General features: G+C 35.0%; 1 protein-coding gene across 1 annotated transcript in view; it reads left to right on the forward strand.

Annotated features, from left to right (window-relative positions):
* The first annotated feature begins 2,734 nt into the window (after positions 1-2,734).
* Positions 2,735-21,005, forward strand: part of LOC105250743 (fez family zinc finger protein erm) — a 28,393-nt gene continuing 10,122 nt past the window's right edge. The window contains exon 1 of the mRNA XM_011256995.3: positions 2,735-3,637. The gene's annotated coding sequence lies outside the window, so the exon portion shown is untranslated. The remainder of the gene's footprint in view (positions 3,638-21,005) is intronic.

A 21,005-nucleotide genomic window follows, 5' to 3' on the forward strand; every position in this document is an offset into this window, starting at 1 on the left:
ATCATCATTGAGATATTGTATTGACATACATGTACTTCGTGTCAATGTTTGAGCTTGAATTCTCTCGAGTGTCGCGTAAGTACTTGCGTGCGACACTGTGATATACACGCTTGTCATATGGCATGACACGTGCACCAAACGCTAAACTCATTGTATGGCAAACAACGAATTAAGTCTCACCGGCCATCTCTCGCTTTCTCACGTTATTCAAACCCGAATCAAATTCTCTATATTGAAATTTGTCAATAAGACGTTGCGAGTGCGACGAGATCAATCTATAACAAAGTTAATGATGAATAAATGTTTCCGTTAAGTACTAAATATGAACAGTGTACTTTGCATGCAAAATTTAACAGAACAAACATATTTTTCGAAAAATAAGATTATACATTACAAGATAGTAACAATAGTCTCGGCTTTTGCTTAAAGTATAAAAAGAAACAAAATTAAATTTGTTTAAACGCACATATTACATACGCGTTCTATATTATAACATAAACAAGCTGATATTATCGTACATGAGATTTTAAAGTAGTCATTTGGCATCGTCAAGTCCATTTAGATCTCGGGTATGTTCGAAGCTCCCAGATCTACACAACGAAGATGTACTTATCAGTGGAACGTAATTTGTGTTCCTCTTCAGTTAATTATGCGCGGGAGGCATTGATACCGAAAGGGGCGAAACGAGACGAGGCGATGTTTAAAGGGCAACGGTGTAATCTGAAGAAAGAGGCGTCGAGGCGCATCGTGGCATCGTTGAGTAAAATGGATGGCTATCGAGATGTGGTAGCAGAGAAAGAGAGAGAGAGAGAGAGGGGAGGGAGAGAAAGAGAGAGAGAGAAAAAGAGAGAGAGAGAGAGACATACGGTTAGGTTTGTGTCGCACACTAGGAGTCGCCGTCTTAGTGAAAGCTGGCATGATCTAGCATGGAAGATCTGAAGGGAAAAGGGGGCTGTCTATCTGTCTTTATCAGCCGGGCAGGCAGGTAGAGCCGTGTCGAACCGTCGTGCCATCCTCGCTTCCCTCGCTTACCCTCTTTTTCCCTTCATTCCTTGCGCCTCATCCCTCTCGCTGAGAGCTACGTCAACGGTGAGAACACCCGATTGGCGTTTCTCTCTCGAATGAGGGAGGACATCACGCACCCCTATTGGCTCCCGGCGAATCCATACTCGGTATTCATTCGCCACCCCATTCGTCGGCCCCTCGCGGGGCCGAAATCCCGCGTCTATCCCCCTTTTCCCCGCGTATTCTCTCTCGTTTATGTCCTCCTCTTCGACACCCCTTGAGCGACCGATGCGACTCACCCCTCTTATACGGGGCGCCTTCACAATGCATTTCACCGCCGGCGCTTTCACCTTTCGCGCCGGATATTTCTAAATAAATACTTTTTTAATAAGCGTTGGCTGCGCGAACGGCGAGTAAGCGTCGTAACTACAGCGCCATTTTTCATCACGTTTTTGTGCCCGGGGAGAAAATTGGATTTCCACAGCCAGTCGTTGGAGTGCCAGTCACTTTTCTCATTCCGATATTTGCTGTATCTAACTGGGGTACCATGATTTTCTACTAATGTTGGCAAATGGTACAGAAAAATTATTCTCTTCTCTCTCTTTAAATAAAAAATAAAAATTTTATACAAAATAAAAATATATAATATATATTTAGAAGTTGGTTGCAGATGTCTTGTAATAGTATATAAGCAAAGTTAAAAAATTTTGTACTATACTTATATCCAATATTATATAAATTATAATTATTTATTATAATAAGAATAATAAAAATAAAGTATCAGATATGTACTTTACATCAAAAATTTAAAATGGTTATACATATAAAAATAGAAATATATAAAAATAGAAACTTTAAAAAAAATACACCTAAGTTTATAATATTGTTCAGAAAATTATTCAAATAGAAAATATAGTTTAAAATTAATAAAATAGTTTTAAAATGAATGCGCATAAATATTTGCTATAAATATCGCGTAACATGAAATATAATCTTATCAAAAATAGAAATAGAAATCTTTTTAAATTTAACGTCTATTATCAGAAACGCAATTCAAATTAGGCTGTACTTTCTACGTCGATCGAATTATTGAGAAGTTCGATGTATAAATAGTAATTTTTCAAGAAAAGACTATTCATCTATTTTGTTACTGGTATTTAGAAAAATGATAAAATGGCATTTAAAATAAAGAACATCTTACAAGTCCCAACGAGCAGCGGTACATGGGAGCATCGCCGATATCTGACTTCTGATGCGGCATGGATTGGTGGCTGGTCGACACGGCGGTGAACAAATTAGGCCAAGAAGGAGCCGACGCCTCAGCACCGAAAGGAGATCGATGCAAAGTGTCGAAAGCGAGGAGAGCGAACCTTCGCCTGTACTTTTGACGTCGCCAGTTATACCTCGCCCTTTCTGTCGCAAGCTGAGCGACTCACGCGGCAGACAGAAACGGAATAGCCGCGCTGTGACATCCTGATGGATAAAAGTAGGAAAGAGAGCAAATGAGAGAGGGAGGGGGAGAGAGAGAGAGAGGGAGAGAGAGAGAGAAACGCCCGTCGAGAAACGTGGGGATGAAGAATTTTACGGGGTGACATGGGTCGAGCAACGAGAAACGGGCCATGGATGTCGGCTCCGCCTATCGTACCGCCCACGCCGGTGGTGGTTGTTACTAGCTAACCTTCCCTCGCCCTTCACCCTTCACGATGCAGCTGGAACCTTCTCGCGGCTTGCTAGCAGGCAGCGCACACACGTCATCCTCACCAGCGACGAAAGGCGCCTTTAACCGTCGCCCCAGGGTCGCCGTCGCGTTCCATCCATCGGAAATCATCGGATCCATCGATTTTAGACATTTAGAGTTTCCCCGGAAGTGATCCAAGTTGTGTATCGGATTGTGTGGCATCGATTGGAGTTCAATGAATTATATTAGACTGTTTCGAGATTAAAGATTCTCTGCCGTGAAACTTGCCGAATTGAATAGAAAGAGGAGGGAAAATAGTGGAGGAAGTATTTTGGTGCGCATAAAAATGATTGATTTCAATGATAATAATGTTTAAACAATGTTGTTTTCCTGAGACAGAATGATCCTTCGAACTCGATATCCTAAATAATAATTAATCAAATGCAAAGAGATTTCAAATTTGTATCTCGATGATTACGAGTAAATAAAAATGAAACGGAGAGACTAATTCGATAAAAATGTAGAACATTATTGTTAATCATAAATATGGAATATGAATTGATTAGAAGATTGGAATCAAGAATCTTGATGCCAACGAACAGTCAGGATAATGTAAAATTGATTATTCATGTGTCGACAATCAAATCTCGGAGGCTCTATTTTTGTGATGAAGACGAGAGTCTCTTGAATTTGGTGTCGTTGATTCGTGTCGCGATGTGTATAGCTTAAAATTATTCGCGACAAATTTGTACAATCGCTGAGGACGATATGAAGAACGTGTAATGTGACTGATGGGAAAGAGAGAACTTTACGCAAAACTTGAATTATATTCAATGTTAAATGTTCGACAATTAATTGGAAATCGGTGAAAGTGTTCGGGCTGGTAGGAAGAACGTTGTGTAGTGTGAGCTGTGCTGCCGAGTTCGATTAAACAGCGAATTTTTCACAATTTCTGTAAGTATAAACAATTAAAAGAAAGTGATATTTTTTTTTTAATTTCAGAAAAAAATTAATAATAAACTGCAATCAGTATAAATTTCTTTTATGTTATGTCCACATTTTCTTAAATTTCTTTCTTTTTCATTACACTTATGTTTCATTAAGTTATAATTGTTTCTTAAGAGTTTTTGAGATTTGCGAAATATTATATTAGTTCCTACGAATTTTAAAGACATATATTAGAAGTTAGTTGTATATATTTTATTTACATTTAAATTTTATATATTAATTATAAAATAGATATATAAAAGATAAAATAATATAATAAAATAAGATTAATGTATAAAAGAATTATTTTTTCTTTTCAATCTTTCAATCGATTATTTACGAGTTTTATATTCTATTCTGTTATTTGAGTAAAAAAGAATTTCTTCTATATACATATGTATATATATAACTAAAAATATATTATTATTATTATTATTATCACTATGATATCTATTGTTATCATAAGGACACGTTGATAACAAAGCATAATATTAATGTAATCTACATATCTTCATATCTTTAATAACAAAATGGTGAAATGCTTGTCTGATAAAGAGAGTAACGCCTATTCGTGTGTACGCATATTCAAAGTTTAGAACATGGAAGTTCATCAATCGAAGGGTAGATTATGAGATCAAAGGTTCGGTGTAATTAGCTAGAATTCATGGACGGGTAAAACGAAGTTACATAGCTTTTCTGCATCCGGAGAGTACTAAATGGATTAAAACGCTCGTCGCGTCGCATTGCTTTCTATCCTCTTGTGCTGAAAATGTAATATATTGTGGGTAATCACTGAATGTGTTCAAATAAGATGGGAAAAAATAAATAACAAACGCATTAGAGTTGTCGGTTACTTTTTGATGAAAAGAAATAAATTGTTTATTCTTTTATAATTATTATTTTAAATTTAGAAATGTTAAGATGTCAGAGACACATGGGAAAGAGAAAATGTAAGTCTTTATACAAAATAAATTATCACAATATACAATACAGGAATCAGTTCTACAATACTCAGATTATTCATCTTCATTAATGCAACTTTTATAAATTTACATTATTATGTAGAATTTTAATACAGTTTATACAGTTTAAATTTACATTATTATGTAGAATTTTAATACAGTTTATACAGTTTAATACAGTTTATACAGTTTAATACAGTTTAATACAGTTTATCACTTTGCCAATTTACTTTTTTATCGCCCATGCAATGGCTAACCATCAGATTCGAATTTATCTCGCGGTGATCTTCTATGTTGAGAAGAAGATATCAGTGCAAACGACGTGATTATCCGACAACCACATCGTCCATCTGAGTGTTGTACAAATATAGCAACCTACCTTTCTCCATCTCTTTCTCTTGTAATTATTTAGATACATACCTATGCAATGTATCGCGTATTATAGCGATAAAAACATTTAGCATTCGAGAGCGCCTCGATAATCGTCACGAAGGGGAGCGTAACAATTCGCGTATCCAAAACAGCGTACACGGTGCAAACAAGCGCGAAGCAGAAACGGCGCGGTGAGTGCCACTGGAAATTAACGAACAATTAGTTCGCCCCGTCCATGTTTTATAAATACGCGCGTTCTCTTTTTCTCTTCCTTTCTCTCTTTCTCTTTTGTATCACCGACAGCTATTATTTTCAAGGATTCGTTTGCCTGCTCGCGCCTATACTTACGCGCTACCTATCCAAGTACCCTACGTTCGAGCATGTGTCCGAAGTATCCGAGTATTCGAGCGAGTACTTAAGGCTTTCGAGCATCGTACGACCAGGAGAGGGGTCTTGTAGTGTTTCGTTGCCCTTAAAAGCGCGGGGTGAGATGCGGCGGACGAGGGTAAGCAAGGCAACTTTTCGCGTTGCAGCCTCTTCAAATCTCGTGCAAACACTCGGTGCGGAGCTGTACGTTCGCCTCGGTACAGCGATTAATATCCCAATAAGGTCTCGTTCACCAAGCTCACTCGACCACGCCCGGCTTCGTTGTTTATTCATTGTATCGTCGGAATATTCTCTCCCGCGGGAGATAAGCTGTCTCGATGACTGCTGCACCACCATGTCCTGATTTCGTAGGTTTCTTGGATCGAGAATTAGAAACTAAAGCTCGTATAACATCATCCAAAAAACGATATAATACGTAATATGAATAAATATTAAAAAATGCAAAATAGCGTGATATATCATGAATGATAAAGGATCAGTTGAGTTTATTTCTATCAAAAGATTAAAAAATAAAGATTTTTGTAAATTTTCAAGTTAAAATCTCAAGATGTTAAAAGATTTAAATATTAAAAATTTAGGATTTTGAATTTTTGAAATCTTCAAACCGCGTAAATTTTTGAAATTTTTCCAATATTTAAAAGTTTTAATTAGCTATTAGTTTCATTGAAATTAATATTCTTTTTATTATTGTTAATGGAAATAATTTTGTTAAATAATTTTGAATCGCAATTTAAAAAAACAACTCTTTCTTATTATTTACATAAACGTAGTTTTGATTAAAAAGGAAGCGTCAAGTTTCTTATTTTAAATGCAATAGAAATGTGTCAAATAACTTATATCGAATGGTTGTATTGTAATTTCTTCGATATCGCGCGATTTCGACGGATGGATTGGAATCTTTGGATGGAATTTTCGTTCGCGCATTGCGGATACATGTCAAATTTGTCATTTAATATTATGAGCGCAGCTGACGAATCTACAGCGGCTGAATAGCGAACTTTAAGAGTGTACGATTAGCATATTTATCGAGCGTGCTGTATCATTTCGTTCGCCGGTGTTAAAACGAGGCGACACGCCATGGCATTAATTGCCAACGCTGAGATACGACCGGCTTGACCGAAAAACTTGATATCATTTTACTGGTCAAGCCGCCCAATTATGTTCGACTGTGTTAAGTATCCATCTTTATTTTATGTTTTATTGCGAACTAAGTGGAATAAAATTTCGCGCTCGAAGATTGCTTAATCTTAATTTTTGCTTAATTAGTTGAGCCGAGTATTCACCGTCGGATGTTCAACTCACGATGGACAACAATTTCTTGGAAACTGAGTGATATAAAATATAACTGTTGCAAAGAATGAATTTATTTATTTATAATTAAAGAAAAAAATATATAAATTCCTAGAGATTTTAAAAATTTTGAACATTATTATTGTCCAGCAGGATCTTTACGATGCGATAATATAATAATAGGATGTTAAAATTAAACTATAGAACATACGGATATTGTTACTTGAACTAAAAGTAAAATTTTATTTAATCCCCCCACGCAACTAACATACGTTGGAGAGCGCGAGAACGTCCTCGAATTCAATAGAACCGCCGCGACTTCCTTTCTCGCTTTATTTTCCCCGTTGTGAAGTCTCGGGCATTATTACGCTACTTGATTTCGCATCGAGCCAGCTGTCTCCGATTATTCGCTATAGAAATTTCGGGGATTCCGGTTCAAAAGGGAGACCCCGATATCCTCCGCTAATATTTGAGGAGAGGCCCCGCGTAGTCTTGGGTCTTACCGGACGTCGCGGACGGGCTTTCTTATTGTACAATTATCCTCAGGCTTTTTTCTTGACGAATAGACACAACTTTTCGGTTATGTAAGTACATACAACGGATATGAGTGTTATGTAACTGTCATACGCAATCAATGGGAAATTTTTATCACGCTTAAAAATAGACATTTATCGTTTCTATCATGAAATTCATTGCAACGTGTTCTAAAAAATGTTAAAATGATATACGCGTGTATACACGGATAAATAACTTTTTATCATATAATACTATTTAAAATTTGAAAGTAAATAATAAATGATAAATGAGATTTATTTAGAAGAGAAAAAGTTGAGAGAAGAGTTTAGAATTAAAAAAGAGCTTAGTGATATTTTTATGTTGTACATAGAATTAAGAGATATATCGTAAATTTCCGATGAAACTTACAATTAAAAAATTGAACTGAGCATCGAAAAATCTTTTTGTTTTCTTAAGGAGCTTTAAGTTTTGTCAATTATATTTGGCAACGAATATCATGCTGCGTTAATTTAAATCATTTAAATTATTTAAATCATTGTTTCCTTGTGCGAAACATTGTTTCTGATCTTGATAAACTGACGCGTTTTGTTGATTAAAGATATCGCCGATTTGGGAAACTTGTCTCCTGATGGCGGCGGCGCTACCCCTCGCGAAATGCCTTTTCATTGAGTGATTTCCATGAGAAATGATGCGCAGCGATGAAGTTCGGGGTGATCACGCGAACCGAAAGAGTAACCAAAGTATTCTGAATATGCGCGAACGTTGAAGGGACAGAAATCATTACCCGCAGACGTGGTACTTAAGTTTTGCAATTTCTTATCTTTCCATTATATATTTCCAATTATTTTTCACCGATACTTTGTTTTGTGCCAAGAATTACAGCGATGATTAGTTCAAATAATATTTTCAGTGGCATAATTTTTTTGCAATTTTGCTATAATATATTCTTTATATATTTTAAATTGGTGTAAAGCGCAAATATTTGTCTTTAGATACTTCCCAGCAATATAAACAATGTAACATTTTGAAGTTTAATTCTGCATTAATAATTTTAAGGAATGCATTTATTCAACAAGTGACAATAATATTGAGTGGCACGATTTTGTATTTAAAATTTTTTAATTTCTGAATTATTTCGTATATTTAATGCACCATATTATATATATACATATAATATTATTTTTTATTCTTATCATTTTTATCATCCTTTTCTTAATTTTTCATATTTTCTCTAATTTTTTGTTCTTTTGTAAATTCCTTACGGATGTTATAATATAATATTATAGCATAATATTTGATATTATTATGATAGAGTATGTTTATTCCATGCGTCTTCAAACTCTTGCACAATAAAAAAAACTTGCGATTGATGGGCGCAATACTGTAAATATAGTGGAATATGTGAAACGTGAAAAACGTGAAACTTAAAGTTCGTGCTGTTTCAAGCTATCCGTGACTTAGAGACCTCCACCCCATTATCACCCCGCTCGCCTTTCCTCTCAACTCGCGTGAAGCTCGTCGTCTCGGGCCAAGGATCAGTGAGATGGTTAGCCAGATAGCACTTTGCAACGCTCGCTCGCGGCCGACGGGTGGCTGTCGGTTATACAGTGGCCTCATGTGTAGGTGGGACACACGTACGAGCGTGTCTGTGGGACGTCGTGTGTGCGTGACACACGGTGTCGAGGATGGGGCCGAAGGTGGTTGGTATCTTGTTGGAGGGCGAGAAATACGAGCTGGCAGCCGAGACTCCTCCAACAGCTTGCGTGCACGCGCGATCGAATCGAGAGGAAGCGAGTGTGAGACGAAGAGGCGAAGAACGAGTAGGACAAGGTAAACGCGCACGGGGTCGTTTCGCCTGTTCGCAACCCTCTTTTCGTTGTGCTCTTTAAAAAATTAGCTTCTTCTCCGCGCCGGAACGTTCCTGCCAACGCTGCGTTATCGTACAGTTCAGGATTGGTTTTAAGAAGCAAGCGGGAGAGTAATCTTTCAGGATTGATATGATTGACAGGCTAACAACGGTTTGTTTTAAATTTTAATTTATTTATATGACATCAAAAGTGCCACTTATCTTTCTTAAAGTAAATAATGCAAATGAATGCAAATTAAAGAAATTTTGTTAATATTGAGACAACTTTTCGTAATTTGAATTAACAAGATAAAATGATTTTGGCAAATTTAATTTCAAGATTATAAATATAACAGATTCTCAAAAAGAGATACATTTAAAGAATTTTAGACGGACTTATTTTGAGTAAAAATTTTATATTTTATTTTGCACTATTATATCTATGCAGTATTATCAGATCTTTAAAGTCCATTTTGTAAAATTTTTTTCATTTCGAGTAATAACAAATTAAAACAGGAAAAATTACGCCTAATTTTTTAAATTAATATATATATATATATATATATTTATTTATTTATTTATTTAATAGCTCTGGAACATTCGAGTTAGAAAAACTGTTCCAACTCGATGTACGAGGTGGAGAGGAGAGGAAGTGGTACATTAATTCCGAGTTACCCCTCGAATATCCTTACACCCCCATACATGTGCGCAACACTAAGACCACTCAAGAGCAGTAGTTAGCCCGCGGTGTTCAGGACGGCTGGTAATTTGTACGGAGATATACGATAGACAATAACACCGGTAAGGGGCAGCAGCGCACCGACTAATTTGTTTATCATAAGTTTATCTTGATTTATCGTCGCACCCTCACCTATACCGTTTTTTCGTAATGCCAATCGCGAGGTTTCTTCATCTTTCTTTCTTTCTCGATATCGAGTTGCGTGAATAAATTTTCTCTCATTATTCCTTTTCTCTTATTTTTGTAAAACCTGTTATAAATACGCCATAATCGCAAAGTGCGAGATATTCATGTGACAAATATTTTTATTACATTTTTGAAGATAGTACTAAAATATAATCGTGATAACTATTGCATTGTTCGACTAATCAAATTTAGTGTGATATCTGGACAGATTGATAATTTGTACAATATTTTTCAAATGGAATGTTGAAAAATTCATTGTGAAGTGGATTTAACTCATATTAAAGGCTCGTATCCATATTATAGAGAAATCGCTCACATGCCCGACAAAAATCATTTCGATTATACCTTCTTTATACATATATATATATATTTGTATATATTTATATAAAATTAATTAAACGGTCGATTTTAGATTTTTGATCAGTAAATACTATAAATACATTGCGTATCTGATACGTGACAAATGATTCTATCGAAGTATGTATAGATAAATCTGCAAACTATATAATTTGTAATGTGTTGATAGCTGATTAAAGAATTGTAACGAACGGAAGAGAAATTCACGATAAAAATGCAAGAATGTGGATTATATGAAAATTTTTTTATGCATCATACATGCAATTTTAAGAGAACTTAATGATCTTTAAGTTTTAATGAAGTTTATCATTTCCGCAGTTTGCGAAAATTATATACAGATGGATGATATAGCACTGGGTAATGAACACTCGTATTATCTGCTTCATGTTATATATTATTATATATTACTTTTAGGAGAAAGAGAGAGAGAGAGAGAGAGAGAGAGAGAGAGAGAGAGAGAGAGAGAACTGAATTTTTAAAAGTATTCTGTTGAATTTAATAAAATGACTTGTTCTTCTAATTATTCTTAACTCTTCTTTTCTTACTCTCTTCATAACTCTTCTATTTCTTAATTCTTCTAGTTATTCTTAAAAATATTTATTTTGTTATCTTATATATATCATTATATGTATAATTAAGATATGATATGAAACAATTGTAGTATGTATAACTAAGATAATATAAAATATAAGATGCAATTGATTTGCAATTTGAATATACTGTATAAAATTATATATTATTAACTATCGGTTTTTTACTAATAAAATCTAATTAAAATAAAATAAATGATAAGCAAACAAGGGGCCATAAAAATAAAACTCAGTCTTTGTACGTGTGTATTAACGAAGCAAGAATGGTGAAGGTGTACCGGAGGAGTGTCCAGTCACGCTATGGAAATTATGACGTATTACACGATTGCCTTTTCAACGTTGCACGCAGCCTGCTTATGCCGTGACTAATAAGTAGACATAACGCAATTTAACGCGCATTAAGACGGTCTACGACACGAAAAGAGTTTGAACTATGTGATTCGGAAATAGCCATTTACTCGAAACATGAATTATCTTACTTAATGGTTTATTCGTGAGCTGAATATAACTGAAATTTTGATTAAAAGATCACATAAATTATGGAATTATTTTTCGAATGGAAAAAATTTCCTGTAAATATTTTTAATCGATAGATTATTTATTTTCATAAATTAAACGTTAATAATGATAAATTTATATGATTTTAGAAGACAAACTATGATATTTAAAGAGAGAAAATAAACTATGATGTTAAAAAAAAGCTCTTTTCTTTTATATAATATAAATATTTGTATTTTCAAATCATTTTGAAAAAATATATTTACTTTTCTTTACATTGTAATTATATGCATCTTCTAAAAAATTTAATCTTGTGTAATTATATATATTATTCTCCGTTTGTGTATAATTGAAAATAATGAATTTTACAAACGTTTCTTTTTATCGCTCATTATTTCATTTCTTTATGAGAGTAATATTTCAAAGATATCAACATAGTCGCATCTTTTCGCTGCATCGTAGGTAAAAAAAATTGCACTCGCGCAAATTAAATGCTTGCTCATAATTAAACGATAGGTCGCGATGGTAGTGTGTACGTATCGTGTAATAAATAATTATAGATATATGTATATTCGTGTAATAACTCTGTCCTCGTTAGGCGTGCTCATTACGCATTTAGATAGGATCGTAATGCGACGGGGAGATGAAAATATAATTATCCGCTGGGGTTTCATATTGCGGGGGATCGATCGCACATGCGAGATATGCGGTGAACAACGAGCCAGGTCATCTTCTTATGGACTTGCACTTGTGAAAAATTAAAGTGGCAAATTGGTGACACGTTTCGCATGAGTGCGCGCGCGTACACCACGTATATATGCATCGTTGAACATTTGTGTACGAGCCGCCGATTAGTGTGCGTTAATTCGAAGCGGTCAGTTAATTAAAGTAATCGAGATAGTACGGGGTACTCGGTAATTAGTAGTTGCGGCTAACGTGATAATGCGATCTCAGATCGGCTTGCGATCACCTTTCTAGCATGGCGAGACTTTACACGATATTTCGAGTGGAAAGATAGGAAACGAAGAAATTCAAGCAAGGTCGCATCTTATACTCAAGTGAGATTTTCGTCAAAGCAGTTCTCTCTAAAATTTATCAGTTGTTAATAACATTTCAGTACAAGATATATTAATCTGCTGATTAGTATTGTCTGAAATTCCATTCGAAGATAATTCGCGTCATATTTGATTTTGCAAGTCTTAAAGATTATACTTTTTTCTCATTTTTGTATTAATGATATATGTTTGCTTATATTAATACAAGTTACAAGTATCGAGGGATTATATTCTAAGTTTTAATAATTATAATTTTTTTATAGTAGAGTATACAATGATTTTTCATATCCTTCGATAGTTTAAAAAATTTTTCAAATATTCTCATTTACTTGTGCAATTAAACATTGCCATTTAACAAATATAAAACTTTCGATGGATTATTCGAATAATGATATTTTAATTTGGACAAAATCTTTCATCAAGATTCTATTAATTATTCATTATCTTATTATCAGGGGCGCAGAGCTCATTGTCACCACCTAGCTGACGGTAACGGTTTAGCTGATAATCTACTCGATAACTCGCGCGAGCAAGATGCGTAGACGATAATTAACATACATTATCATAAAATATACATTTCCCGATCTCGGAATAACTTGTACACCTTATTGTTGCTAATACGCGATTACTTTCCGGTAGGTAATGCGTTCTAAGTTCGCGGGAGTGGGGTTGTGCGAGCATACCGTAGAACGAAACCGAGGTGCACGGACACACCGGAAGTTCATGCTTATTCACTGAGCACCGAAAGGGCGACCGGGTATAATTTGCGTATAAATTAAGCGGAATGAATCAACGGCAGGCGATTAATCGCAATGGCTCACCCGCGATAATAACAATGCCCATTCGCTTGTTTATGAGCGTTAAACGAATACATTACGTTTTTCATTATCCGGCCACGTGGACACAATATCTAGTATTTCCACCTCTTTTCATGATGCCTGGTCTCCCCTGGTACAAACATCTTCTCCGTCTTGATATGTCTTGGTGTATAACTGTGATAATTATAGTTTAGCATACTGTGAAAACAATTTTGTAAAGAAATTGTAAAGATCAAAAGAGTATATTAAAGACATGTGTAATTGGATTAAGCAGATTTAAGCGGTAATTATAATGATCTTGATGAAATTGTTCAATCATGGCACATAATTATCACTATTTTTTATCTGTATGCACAAGAAAATAGAGATGCTTGAAGTGGACAAGTGATAAAGAAATATTCATCAAGTTTTCTCTTTTAAATAAAGTAACATTGAATAAAACTTTTTCATTTAATATTTTCATTTTGCCAATTAAGTGAATTTATGTTAATTGTACAATAGAGAGAAATTATTTAGTAATTTTGAAAATTTTGTTATCTTAAATGAAATATAGAAAATCGTCAAATTTATTGTTACAAATTTTTAATTTTAATTTTTTGTATAATATTGAAAAACTATTAATTCATCCATAAAATCCTATAAATAAGTTTCAAATTGTAGATGTAATATGTAATATAGTTCACGTGTCCCCACGTGAAGACGATATTGATGGAAACCGTGAGAAGTGGTACCGTTTATGAAAACGCGATTCCCATATTTTAGCGTTGGTTGAAATAGCGTGTATTACGAAGGGGAAAGAGAATGAAGTGATGCGAGGGTAGGCGGATTGCACGAAGTAAACAGGCCGTGAAATTACCTTTTAAATATTAGATTATGATTAAATGTGTACCTACCTTCCAGGCACTAAATGTTCAGCATTACCCTACGTGCAGTTCATAAAGCCGATGGGGGTGGTTTATAGCAGATGAGACTCGAACCACCCTTCTCCAAGCTATATCGAGATATCAATCAGTTCTTGACATCAGATAAGATTGGCTGCTCAGGAAGTGAGTGCTTTTTAAAACTGGATGAAGTTTCATGTCATTGAGATTTTTACGTATAAATGGCAAGATGAGCGTTGCGTATCTAATGATAATATTATATAAAAATTCTGTTCTTTTTTTCTCTCTTAAAATACAAAAATTAAAAAATTTTCATCTTTAGAAATAGTAACAATTATATGTATAATATAAAAATAGTTTTTATAAGAAAGATATAATATTCCCTCCTCTTTATTTTTAATAAAAAAATATCACATTTTTTTATATCGCTCAAGTAAAATTATTATACATATATCGTTTGGAATATTATGTTAAATAAAAAGATGAAAAATGTATTGCGATAAATACGAGTGAGTGTGTAAATAGTGGGAATGCAGGCTACTCTTTATTAATTTATTTGTTCATATCGCGATATTTCTTGTGCCCTATTCGCGATAGTTATCACTTATTCGCGCATCATTCCGGCAGCTGTCACAACGTGTTAAGAATTCGTCCTGAATTCAACTTTAAGCTCATACACATTACATTGCCCATAAACATCCGTAACTGCAGCAACAGTGACACTCGCGTTCGTCGGTCGATAATCTTTTCCGTCAGCTACACGACGGATTTCGATATACCATATATGCTTAAATTGTGACAACAATGTTCAGCTTTGTGTTGGCCTCTAATTGGGTATCATCAACGAGCACCGGGTCATAAATGCTCGTAGTGACACCTTCGGCAATAAATTTTCCCTATACTCCCCCGTTAAAAAAGTTAAAGTCTCACCAACACGTGGATACGCCCGGACCCAAGCCATAAAGGCCGCGTGATGGGCAGGTGTTTATATCCGGTCTCTCGCCACCGGTGCGGTGGCTGGCGTTCCGTTCGTTCCGTTCCGCGTCCGTCCGCCCGCGTGCGCATACGATATGCATACATATGCATAAAAAGAATGCGTAATGGTCAGCGCGGGCATTGTACGCCCCCGCCGCGACTCGCAATTCGTCGAAAACTCTCCGGCGGCGTAAGCATATGCATTGCTCACTTAACAAGATTGATATAACGAGATATACGCGCGGGGATCGCGCGTGAATGCTCGTGTGCGCGTATATATGTACGCGAGTGCGTGCGAGTGTCCGGTCCGGCCGATGCGTGTGCATCCGCAATTACGCGCGACGAAGGATACGTAATAGATAATTAATGCAAACGAGGATCGTCGGAAATTTCGGACCGGCAGGACCTGTCGGAAAGGTGCGAAGCGGGATGTTACAACTTGGAAAAATATTTATGATACATTTTCATGTAAGCCGCAGAACATAAATTATTAGACTATATGCATCTTGAGATTTAGAGATTAGTTTAAGTTACTGAAATCTATAATGAATTTGTTTACGAGATGGTTAGAAAAAGGGAATGAAATAGCCCGTGATTTGTAACTTCTTCTTTAGATAGAATCTTAAAATTTAAGGATGTTTTGTATGTACAATCCCAGCAAAAAGTAGCTGAAAATCAATATTGACGAATACCCACTTTTGGTGTATTTTGAGTATGAGAAATTGTGTGGAATATTACAATTTAGTTAGCTGCAGTGCAGAGATGTATTTTTTAATATTTATTGCATTTTTACTAAAACATTCCGAATTTTTTTAATCGAAATGATTAACTTTTGGCAGAGAATTTCGCCTTGTAACAGATACATGGCTAACTTCATTATATTTAATATCTTTTTAACCGGTTAGTACTTGTATAATATTATTTGATCAAATGTTTCCTCTGTATCTAAACTTTTGCAAATTTTAAACAAATTCTGAATATTATTTCCATGTATTTTTGTCATTTGAATCGACGTAATTATACGTTTCCCATAAGAACACATGTTAATTCGGTGCAAATTAAAATCCTTATAACTTGTGAACGTTTTAGTGAATCGATTTAAAAATTGTACTGAAGATTCTAAACGTATGTAAGGACATTCTGTACAATTTTCTCAATATTTTGAAAATAGGTACAAAACGTCTTTAAACTGAACCTTTATAAATTCTTGATTTAAAATAAGTTTTTTATTCTTTATTTTCTTGCGTTTCTTCTTTTTTTTCTGTATCCTATTTTGAATTTTTTACTTAAGATTGAACAGTATTTTATGTGCATTAAAATATATTTGTCCCTATATTGCAGTATAAATTATACGCTAAATTTTTTACAGAATTTATAAAAAAAGAAATAAAAATTATAAATTAATACTTTATAATTATGTTTCAAAAAGTAAAAATTCTAAAAGTCTTCCTCTTTGCTGTCAATGAGAGTCTTATTGTTCCAAAAATTTTATACTCACAAAATTTTATAACGGATATTGTGTATTGCGTATGTGTGCGAATAGTTTCCAATATTTATTATAATGGTTGAAAATTGCTATTTAACTGGGCATAGAGAAAGAGAAAGAGAGGAAGAGAGAGGAAGAATTTACGTTCGCGTAGCGAATTCGATAGCGTTGTCTTCGTATTGGCCGACAAGTAGCTGCTGTCGCCCAAAATCCGCATCCCACCATTCCGTTTGAGGGCAACGAGACGTTTGAAATCTCCGGGGAGAGTTTGCCGACTAAAACCAACCCCTGCTGGCTGCTCGAGGGGCCGTACCACAATACAAGCAATAACACGTACCGACCTCATCCGCCCCTTTCGTCCCAGCAATCTCACTGTCATCCCGTGCACGCACCCTCTCTTACCTTAATCGACGAAGGATGATTTGGTCTTAAATAAACTTCTCACCTCCGCCGACGTAGACCACATCCCCTTCGACCCTCCGCCATTTATCACATAAATTGTCGAGTGGTCACTTTGATTATAGGCTTACCCTGTCGCCGCTCCTTGGACTCCCCTCCTGAAATCACAATTGAATTTGATAACAGTTAGAGAAAAAAAGCTTTACAGTTTACGAATTTTTGTGGTGTGAGATCAAGAGCGTGAAAATTATTACAAAAAATAAGAGAAACAAATTTTTTCTCGAAATCATAAAGAAACATACAACAGACAAATACCCTTAGGATTTAATAAGAACTTTTTGACTTTTTTTATAAGATTCCGACTAAACAGTCGCTAACAGTGAACGAAACTGGATGCCCCTGCATCAATAAAGGAATTACAACACTCTCAGAATCTCGAGACACGCCTTTGCGTGAACTTCGAGGCTGCAAGGACTGCTAGGACGGACAAAGGAGTACCGATCGAAGGAGATGGAGTTGCAGTGTGAGACGAGACGGTATTATTCCGTCGAGACGAACGGAAATGCGCATGGAACATGTACAACGACATCCGGCCACGTGTCTCCTCGTAAGACGGACCAATGGAAGCTGCGATACTGTAGGAAAGACCAACCTGGCGCGAGAGTTCAAGAGAAGATGTGGATGGTCTCGACGAGGCACGCGCCACGACGACCAGAAATTATTCAAATGGAATTCACAAAACGAGCCAGCTGCTTTCGCCTCAGCATGGATCTGAATTGGGGGGAACGACCAAGGAGCCATACGCTGTACATAAAGCCTTTTTACGTCGCCCGGCTCGTTCCCGCCCTCTATTTGCCCGACAATTTGACACCGATTTACGGCTTCGTCCGAGTCAAATCGCTGGCAGACCCGAAAAATACTGCGTCGAATAATAGAGACATGGTGATTCGCAAAAAAATTCTATTTGTTAAATATTCAAAAACATGTTCTATTTTTTGATAGATTAATGAATATGTGTGTAGTTTCTTTTGTCGACATCAATATCGATATATCTATATATGAACATGTAGACTTAAAAAATAATCAGTTTCCGGATCTTATTACTATAGTATGTAATTTGAAACAAGTATAAATCGATGAAAAAAATATTTCTCTTTAAAAAATTTTTTCAATTTCGTCAGAAACTTACATTTTCTTCCTGCAATATATTTCCGTTTAAATCATTTTCGTAGAATTTCTTCAATGTTTGGCAAGTTGACGACATAGCCTGAGGAGTTAAATGTGACATTTAACGTGCAATATCCTATATAATCTTGTATGAAAAGCGCCGTGCACATTGGTTCGTGATAGAATAAAGCCTTATGGTAAGAGGGGTGATTTCTCAGGGGCGGTTAGCAGAACGGTTAAAGGCATTGAGCCGTCCAAGCCACTCGCGAGAGAGTTTCGAGCTTCTGAGACCGACGGTAGAAAGCCCCGGCGTTTGGGGGTGGCAGATGGCAGCCATCGGACCAGTTCTTTCTGGCACTTCGTCCCGTTGAAATCGCCCGAGTACTTATTTCAAAAAAGAGTGAGAGATTAAGTATCGAGGGACATTAGAGTATCATCGTGACGATGATTAATGTCTCTCATTAAAGAACATTTCGGAAATGATTGAACTCCCCTTCAATGGAACAAAGAATATCCTAAAAAAATTCAAGTTTATTATAAATTTATTCAAGACTATACTTGTGTAATCTCTTTTTTTTCTCTCTCTTTCCCTCTTTTTATGTTAAAAAGTTTTCCAATTTACATAAATTATTACACACAATAATTTCTTCTATAATTATTTATATATAATACATATAAAAATAAATTGCTTTTAACTAAAATATTATAAATGTATATTTCATTATATGTGTTTATATGAGAGAGAATTAATAATTAAAAAGATTTCCTATTTATTAATTCTTTAGTAAAAATTAAGAAACGCAGAAAAATTGGGGATAAAAATATTTCTATTTAATGTGAAATCTTATCAGATCAGACCACTAATCTGATCAGATTATATATATATATATATATATAATCTGATATATATATATATATATATATATATATATATATATATAATTTTGAGAAAGAGATAAAATGGCCCATATAAATAACTCATTTTCTCTAGAAATAACTTTTTAACATTATGTCACGTGGTTGTAAAAAAGAAAAAATCAATTCTTATTAATTATTTTATATACATGACATACTATATACACAAGATTTAGTGATGTCTATTCGTAGAACTATTTCGTATTTCCAAGATTATACAATGTAAATAACCGCACGCAAATATCGTCACGGCTATTGCTTCCTTATCAGTTATGTGCTCGATTTAGGGTGCATGCAGCCTATTACGTCGGTGATCCATTGATAAGCACGTCAAATCCGCCAGTAACACACTCCTCGGCAACTAAGCCATGCTATTGAAAGTCCCCGCGACTACTCGAATCGATCATCGAACACCTTCCGAGATTGAAGTATCCTCGATTCAAACTATCTTACGATGCGTCTCGACCACTCGGTTTTTATCCTCATGAAATAAAGAGTTCCATAAGCTCTCGTGTTTTACTCAATTAAGTAGTAAAATTTGCGACAAAATGTTTTTATTTACAACAGTTATTAATAAAAAATAAAAAATTATATGAAACTTTAAAAATTTAATATACAAATATTTACCACATATTTATATATAAAAATTTCTGAATTTTACGATCTAGAAGAAGTTAAGGATTTTAAAATCTAAGAATCAAGCGTTTTTACAACAAATTAATTTCAAATTACAAGACAATTTAATCTAATAATATTTAAAATTCACATTTTCATTGTAGTGTTATTTTATAATGTTGAAAATAATAGATGAGGAAAAAATTTATTTCTATAACTAACATATACTTAAATTATATAAAAGTGTTTATTATTAGGGCATTTTGTTAAAGACATTTATACGATGGTATATCTTTTCATATTAATTCATTTAGAACAGTGATAGCTAATCAAATTTGCTGTATAACAGCTCGAAGTTGCTGGTGATGCTGTTTCTCTCACATCAGTATATTGTTTCCCGGTGACAGTCGGCACGCGCCACTCAAGGAGATTTCTATTCATCTTACCATTCCCGAAGACGCGTATAAGTATATCGTACGAGGCAAATGGCACGCGAGACTTCCGGCACCGGTGCCTGGCTCCTCTTTGCAACGTCGTCTCCGGGTATCGGATTTATGGTCCATTCTTCTTTCGAAAATCGAGATCGCGATTGAATGACGAGAGCGGAAGCGGTATACACCCTCGTGCATTTGTGTATGTTCGCCTTGCGCCACGCAAAACCCCTTTTTTGTCGCTCATTGTCTCAACCGGTTTAGTGGAGATGGTTAGAAACATGATGAAAAAAATGCTGCAAAAATATTGTGTGAAATGTGCAAATATGTACAAAGTCGACCAATCAAAATTTATTTAAATAATAATTTAAATATTTATTTTTATATAATAATATTAAATTCGAAGAATATATATAGTACAAATAAATGACATATTCTAAAGATGTTATTATGTAAGTATTTTATACTATAAATTAAGTTTTTAAGTGTCCAAGTGATCGCTTAAAATCGTATACAGAGAATTCTATTCTCCGCATAATTTTTTCGGAACCTTGTTGTTTTATTTGGGATATTACAAAAATTTGCAATTCTGGTCTCGCGTTTGCAGTTCCCTTGGAAAAAACGTACGTGACGAAAGCCAGTAGGGTGGTCTGAATGGGCCGCGAAGTGACAATGGTGAGGCAATTGTTTCCCTGACTTTTATCCAACTCATTATTCCAGCGCGACTATTATGATCGTCAGTGACCGATCGTCGTTACGGAGGTCGATGATCTCGAATTACTCAACCATTGTAAGGAGAGAACATGGAAGACACACTACGCCTAAAATATGAAACGAGCACAGCTTTAGC

This window comes from Camponotus floridanus, unplaced genomic scaffold (genome assembly GCF_003227725.1).
Source record: "Camponotus floridanus strain SB8 unplaced genomic scaffold, Cflo_v7.5 scaffold346, whole genome shotgun sequence".
Lineage (NCBI taxonomy): Eukaryota > Metazoa > Arthropoda > Insecta > Hymenoptera > Formicidae > Camponotus > Camponotus floridanus.